Source organism: Helianthus annuus, chromosome 8, assembly GCF_002127325.2.
Source record: "Helianthus annuus cultivar XRQ/B chromosome 8, HanXRQr2.0-SUNRISE, whole genome shotgun sequence".
Classification (NCBI taxonomy): domain Eukaryota; kingdom Viridiplantae; phylum Streptophyta; class Magnoliopsida; order Asterales; family Asteraceae; genus Helianthus; species Helianthus annuus.
The window spans coordinates 83,991,963-83,999,357 of NC_035440.2; the positions used below are offsets into that span (position 1 = coordinate 83,991,963).

The window sequence follows — 7,395 nt, forward strand, 5'->3', positions numbered from 1 at the left end:
CGGAGAGACACCATTTAGCTTAGTTTATGGGTCTGAGGCAGTAATACCAGCGGAGATCGGATTGCCGTCACCAAGAATGCTTTCCATGAATGCAATCAACAACGAAGAAGAAAGGAGGTTAGACCTGGACCTCCTAGAAGAAAGAAGAGAGATGGCGGCAATCAACGAAACAAAGTACAAAACAAAGCTGGAGAAGTATTACAACTCCAAAGTCCGAATCTGCACCTTTAACCCGGGAGACTACGTCCTGAGAGACAATGAGGCATCCAATGCCGAAAAGCCTGGAAAATTAGCCCCCAAATGGGAAGGTCCGTACGTTGTAGATGCAATACCCGGAAAAGGAGCATATAAGCTACGCACCATAGACAACAAAGAGGTTCCACGAACTTGGAACGCTCAACAATTAAGAAAGTGCTATATGTAAACAACCGAAGTTTCCTATGTAATTGCAACGACCGCATTGCCAACACATTTAATATCAATACAAGAAGTGTTTGGCTATCTTTATCCCATGTGACTTTTTTTGAAACAACTGCATATATTACTTTGGGCATACACAAAAACATCAATGGCTCGACCTTAGGAAACGTTGTAGACCTTCAAGGCTTGTCACAATCAAGTGCACAGCCGGGTCAAAAACACAACCAAAGCCTACAAAACGCCAAACCAAAACTTCGTGCCCACATAAACACGAAAACATCGATAACAGGGTAAATAAACATTGTAAGTGTAACGCCCATATTTCTTAATCCGAAAAGTAATTTTTACCATACTATTATTTAGAAAATATTCGGGCATGACCCGTTCGTAATAAGAACAATTCCCTGTAAGATCATCGTGTAAGAACTTAAAGATAACGCAGCGGAAAAATAGCTTTAAAAATTTCTTTATGATTTTATAACAATACACACATTCATGAAGAAGCTTACAAAATTCACTTCCATTTACAAATTAATGCGTTACAAAATTAAGACTACGTAACCGTTCTTTCCGTACAATCCCTGCTATTCGACTCGATCTATGCCCGCTCATCATCGTTAGTAGTGGAAGGAATCCGTGTGGTACCTGTGAACATCATATACAACTTAATCGTTAGTCATTGAAAAACTTATACAACCCTAATCTCACACAATTAACTTTCGTATAGCATTCGACTACTCTCTCGGAGTCTCTCGTTCCGAGGTCAGCTTCAGCTTCATAAGAATCCGACGTTCTCATTCCTGCATTATATTCTAAACTCAAGTGTATTATTAGTAATGTTAATTCTTAATGCATCTAAATTGCGCGTTCGCACATACTTCCACACATACATACTTACAATCATACACGTCTACATTCCTACATACATTCAAATATACTTACAATCATGTATTCATACCTACTTGTTTCGAACATGTTCTTGTATACCAAATTACATGCAATACATATCCGACCTCATTACTTTCATCTATCGTATTCTTATATTAATTGCATTGAGCTTAGACTTGGGTTTACAACGCATAAACGTCAAGTGGAACCCTCGAAATCATGTTTGGAAGGCTCGCCAAAGACCACGGATAACAAACCGAAACCTACGATACATAAATCAACTTAAATAACAAAATTTCAGCTTTTTGGACATGGGGAGGGCGTCGGCGACGGCCCTAGGGTCGTCGGCGACGGCCCTTGCAATTACCCGTAGCCAAAAATCCCCGTAGACAGTCAAATAACCCGTCAGCCAAAAATTCACTTTCTAGAGCCCGTCGGAGACGCCCCCATACCCGTCGGCGACGCCCTCTAGAATTTGCAGTTTTCTGCAGTTCCGTTTCGTTGTCCGTACGCACTAAAATGCGCATAACTTTTGAACCGTTTACCCGTTTAACCTCCCGTTTCTTCCTACATGCTTGTAAATTCACAATCTATCATATAAACTTGAAATCCCATATCCGGATTAAGAAAATTATTATCTTACGCACTATCGACTTATTACCTTTTTACAAGTTTTGACCCGTGCTTGCATTTATCAGAAATAATCTGATTACTTAACCTCGACTCCTCATGAACCTTTTAATATCAACGTTATTTATCATAAAGGATTGAGTTCTTGGATATCTTGCGTACTCTTAGCGCATTTTCGCTCAAAAGCTTATTTTGACCCGTTATGGGTATTTACGCATTAAGTGGTTTATGACATACAAAACCACACTCCACATTTTCACACTTGACCAAAACATTATACTAATCGAATAGCTCGTTTCTAAACTACTTTTAAGATTGTTTGCCCCATATACCCATCTAGGGCGTTTTAGTCAACTTTAATCCCATCATTTACGACGAAAGGCTTCAACACACATTTGACCTCAAACATCATGTTTAATTAATTAAAACATTATATTACTTAACAAACCAAGAAGTGATTACGGAAATCACTTACTTAATACTACTTACTTGACATTATCATCAGCAACACATTACAACTTAACTTCTATCAGTTATCATGTAAGTAAATCTCTTTTTACTACTAACGAGGGAGTCCGGGAGTTTACTTACCTCGTGCGTCCGAGTTCGTGCATAGCTTCCGGGTTTACCTTTGACCCGTTGCCCTTCCATGCTTGTGTCCATGTTGAGATGACTCCTATCTATACATGTCGTCACGTTCATCACAACATGATTAGCATATATGATCATACATACATTCATTCATCTTATTTTCAGACCATACTACACTTAACTTTTGTTAATCAATTATCACATAAATAAGACACGTACTAATAATCACCTCGTTTCAATTCCACGTAAATTAATTACCATCATTCATGACACATAATTCGTTATTACATAGCTCATATTTTCTCTCCTCATACAATTGTGTCCTAAGGCTCACCCATGACACTCCTACACTATTGATCTTCAAAAGTCAAGTGTCCATCATACACACTTCCAAACTAACAAACTCATATTGTTATTCTAGATCATACTAATGATCTCATATGTATTTTATTTCCCATGTGATAAGTCACTCACTACCGCATTAACCTAAATTTCATTCATGTGTCAAAAAACAACTTCCAAATCAATACTATCACCGCATCATACAAGCAAAAACCGAAACTTCTGCATGAATCACGTTCAAAGCACACTTCTTATGTTATTTCGTTGCCACGTACAATCATCATTTCTTTCTATACATGTTCATTCTTTGTTTACATCAAATCTCATCCGATAGTTTCACTTATGCATTTCATCAAACACCTGGTGTGCGTACTATCTACCAAGCCTAGTGTACAAGTATCTCAAGCACATTCATACCATATCCTATCAAGGTCATCATATATAACATTTTCATGAAATTTTCTATCTAATTCAGGTTCATATATCATCAATCTACCATAATCATCTTCCCATACCAATTCTACAACTAATCTAACACACATTCCATCAACATATCCATGACATTATTTCATACAAGTGGGTTTACATATGAACATCAAATAAATCTGAAATTCTAGCATAATTCTAGTTTCATAAGGTGATTCTAACACTTATTCATCCTAAATTTCATATAAAATCACAGCTTTCACAAACCCACTTCCTCCAACTTTACTTAAACCATAAAATTTGACTTACTTGATATTAGAAACGCTTACGGGATCAACATTCTTGGTTCATGCATCCAAATAGCCCTCAATTCCCCTTTCAATTTGATGAATTTAGGCTGATTAGGGTTTTGTTCTTCCCCTGCCCCTTCTCTCGATCGCACACCATTCACCAAACACTGACTAATTTTTGGTCAAGTGTTTTATTTATAACATCTTTCATTTTAACCCCCTTATCTTTTAAAACATGGCATTTATTTCATTTTACATACTTACTTAGTTAACTTCATGTGCACATATGTTTATACTTTTCATAGTTTATAAAACTTTACTAATGGTAGAATTCTATGTTTATCATTTCTTTTCGCCAAATATTGCGATTAAAACATTGTAATATATCTTACTAAATTTGGGGTGTTACAGTAAGACCCCCAAAGCTAAACACAGACGGGTCCACACAATAACCTGTGACTCGATCACTTCGTATTCACGAACCAACCCGCGCACATAAACGACAGAATAAACGTTGTAACTAACACAACACAGCATGTCAGCGCCATCATTCATTCGTGATACCTAATCAAAGTAATTACACATGCACATATTGTAACGATAAACAAAATTCACAGGAAACTAAAGCACATGATTAGCATTAAAAATGTCAAACCAAACACGTTGCAGGGACGGCAATAATAGATAAATTGTCTATGAAACATGAAATTAAATCGTTCATGAAATCGTCAAGTCGGTTACATGGCTATCAAAGCCCATACACAGCATGCAAGCCGGATTTCTTCATTCAGGATGACTAGTACCAGCGCCCCCAGCCGCGCGATCTTCATCCCCAAGAGCCTTCTTCAACAAGGCGACACCATCAGCTTTCCTAAACAACTTCTGGGCAGCTTTAACAATAGCAAACTCCAAAGCCGCAAATTCTTGTCGTTTCGCAGCATAAGCACCACCACAATCCTGTTTGTAAAGCTCAAAATGATAATCTTTTTCATTGTTAACAGCTGCAGACCTACCCTCACTATAACCATCTTTTCGACCACTATTGTACCCCGCTTGACCCAACTCAAACATGAAGCTAGCAAGCTCATGAGATTTAACTATACGATCAGCAATCTGCAAAGAGACACACAGCAACATAAGAAGGGAAATTACAACAAACCGAAAGCAAACATAAACAAAGGAAGTTACCAAGGGCACCGCGCGCGAGAGCAGCCACTTGCAATCAGCAGAAACCTCCTCAATCAGGAGTTCAGAGGCCTTGCACTCAGAAACCTTCTCTTCAAGAAGGCGTTCAGAAGCCTCGCATTCAGAAACCTTCTGTTTAGCAAGTTTTTCCAACTTAGCTATACGTTCAACATACTCTTTTTCCTTTTTCTCAAACGCAACGCGCGCTCGCTCTGCCTCCTCGCTAATCTCCTTCTTCTCACCAGATAACCTGACAATAGCATCACGCTGAGATTGCATTTCTGCATTAGTACGTTCGCAAGCAACCTCCCAATATTTTTGTTTTTGGATGTTGACTTGTTTCTCCTGCGCGAGTTTCTGCTCAGCATCTGAAACCCTCCACATCAAACCCTTTTTCTCAGCGTTAAATTTTTCCCTCTCTTCAGCATACGCCCTCTTCTCATTTTCAAACTCAAGCGTCTCCTCCCCCATCAGTCTCCACTCACGAACAATCTCTTAGAGGTGGCAAAATAATTAACTCCAGCACGCACATGATCATCTAATAAGTCAAATCGATTGCGTTTTTTCTGAAATAGCCTCTCAGCAGGGGGGAGAGACAAAGAGAAGAATTCATGACAATTATAAAGATCATTCATCTGGGAACCTTGGGTCAGATTCCAGCGAGGAGTATGTTGCAAATCGTCACACGCTGGGTTATAGGTCCCCCAGGAACCGGCATGAACATTCTCAAACGGTGGACTCCGAACCACACCCGAAGTAGCACCACCGCCACCGCCCGGTGGGCGCTTGGTATAAATGGTCCGAGGCTGAGTAGCCTCGCTGGACTCCGCTTCGGTGACAACACCTTTGCCTTTACCATCTCCACCAGCGCCACCTGCGCCATCATCACCACCTTCACCCACATGCTCAACATTCACATCATCCTGTTTTTTCTTCTCACCCGGATCATCACGAGGAGGAGACAAATCAATTGTCCTAGATGGAGGAGAGGCAAGAGGAGTGATTTTTGAAATATCAATCTTGCGCGGTGCTTTGCCTGACTTGACACCTGCCATGAAACAACCATAACACTAAAAAAACAACGCGAAACCAAATAACAAAACCTACAACTACAAAGCCTTTACCTGTAGGAGCAGAAGCAGCATATATTTCCTCCAAGAGATTACCACGATCTCCACTAAATATACCCATGTCAATGTCAGATTCTGAAGGTGCAGGAGGAGCTTCCTTCTGGAGTCTAGCCCTTTTCGAGGCAAGAATAGCAGCAGCCTGCTCATCAAGTTTTCGCTTTTTATCCTCAAGAGCTTTCTTCCTCATCATCTCCGTCAAAGTAGCACCATCATCAGGATCAGACCCATGAGGTTTCTCTCCGGTCCCTAAACCTGTTGGTGCATCCGTCTGTCAACTTCGTCTTGTATCGAGTCTTGTATAGAACTAGTTAGATCAGGGCACGAAAATCAAGAAAGTGGAAATTAGGTGTGATTCCGCTTGAAATGACACCAGGTCATTTTCAAGCGAAATCTTAATGTTCTAATTTCGCTTGAGTTTATCATACTGATTCCGCTTGAGTGAACATGTATGATTCCGCTTGAAATGAACATATACATGTTCAAGCGGAATCTGCTCACCTATATATAGGGCTGTTGGAGCGGAATTATGTAATAGTTTCCGGTTTTAGCCACGAAGTGCGGCCGAAGTGTCGACTCGCTGTAATACATCATTTTATCAATCAAATCGACAGTTTAAAGTGATATTCTTGCTGAATTGACCTCGATACGTCTGTTTCCACCTTTCGTATTGAGTAAAACTCTTCTGATCGACTCGTTTGGGTCCAAAAACGATCCTACAAGTGGTATCAGAGCTCAGGATGAAGAGTCCATACCAATTCAGCTGCGAATTTTGATTTCTACACCTTCTTTTTCAAAATCTATAACTTTTCACGGTCAAAATGTTCTGATTTTCCACATCTTGCTCAGAATTGTATTTTAACAAAGCCTTGAAAGTTTCAAGCTTAAAATCGATCTAAAACTGAAAATTTTTCTAATTCCGCTTCAAAATCAGCGAGTAAATGATGACATCAGCAGCATTTCAGGTTTGATTTCGCTTAAAATCCATATTCCGCTTAAAAAGTATTGCTGATTTCGCTTGAAATCCATATTCCGCTTGAAAAGTATTGCTGATTTCGCTTGAAACCGGGATTCCGCTTGAAATTCTGATTAGATTCCGCTTGAAAATTAGACCCCGCTTGAAAATCTTGTTGATTCCGCTCGAAACCGTATTCCGCTTGAAACATCTTGTTGATTCCGCTTGAATCAGAGGTTCCGCTTCAAAGGGGTTCGCTTGAACAGTTATTTCGCTTGAACAGACATTTTTTAGAATTTCTTGAAATCCGAAACATGGACGAGGAATTTTACAACGCATTCGCGTTACCCCGATCAGTCTTGCACAGAACACGATACTATGCAAAAACCGCCTAAGCTCATGAACATCGAGGAGTATAAGGGTTGGGAAGGACGTTTTAAGAACTGGGTACAAGCAAACTGTAACACCCTTATTATTATTTAAAGGTTTTCGTATAATTTACGAAAATAAACGGGTAACTATGATTTCAAATACATTAAAA

At 39.5% G+C, this 7,395-nt stretch overlaps 1 long non-coding RNA gene across 1 annotated transcript; it reads right to left on the bottom strand.

The window, feature by feature from the left end:
* Window positions 1-854: 854 nt before the first annotated feature.
* LOC110871269 lies at window positions 855-3,733 on the bottom strand. The gene is made up of 3 exons (XR_002553608.1): window positions 3,607-3,733; window positions 2,530-2,618; window positions 855-1,065 (listed from the first exon to the last, which is right to left on the bottom strand). It is a non-coding gene; the product is annotated as an uncharacterized LOC110871269 (long non-coding RNA).
* Between the last annotated feature and the right edge of the window lie 3,662 nt (window positions 3,734-7,395).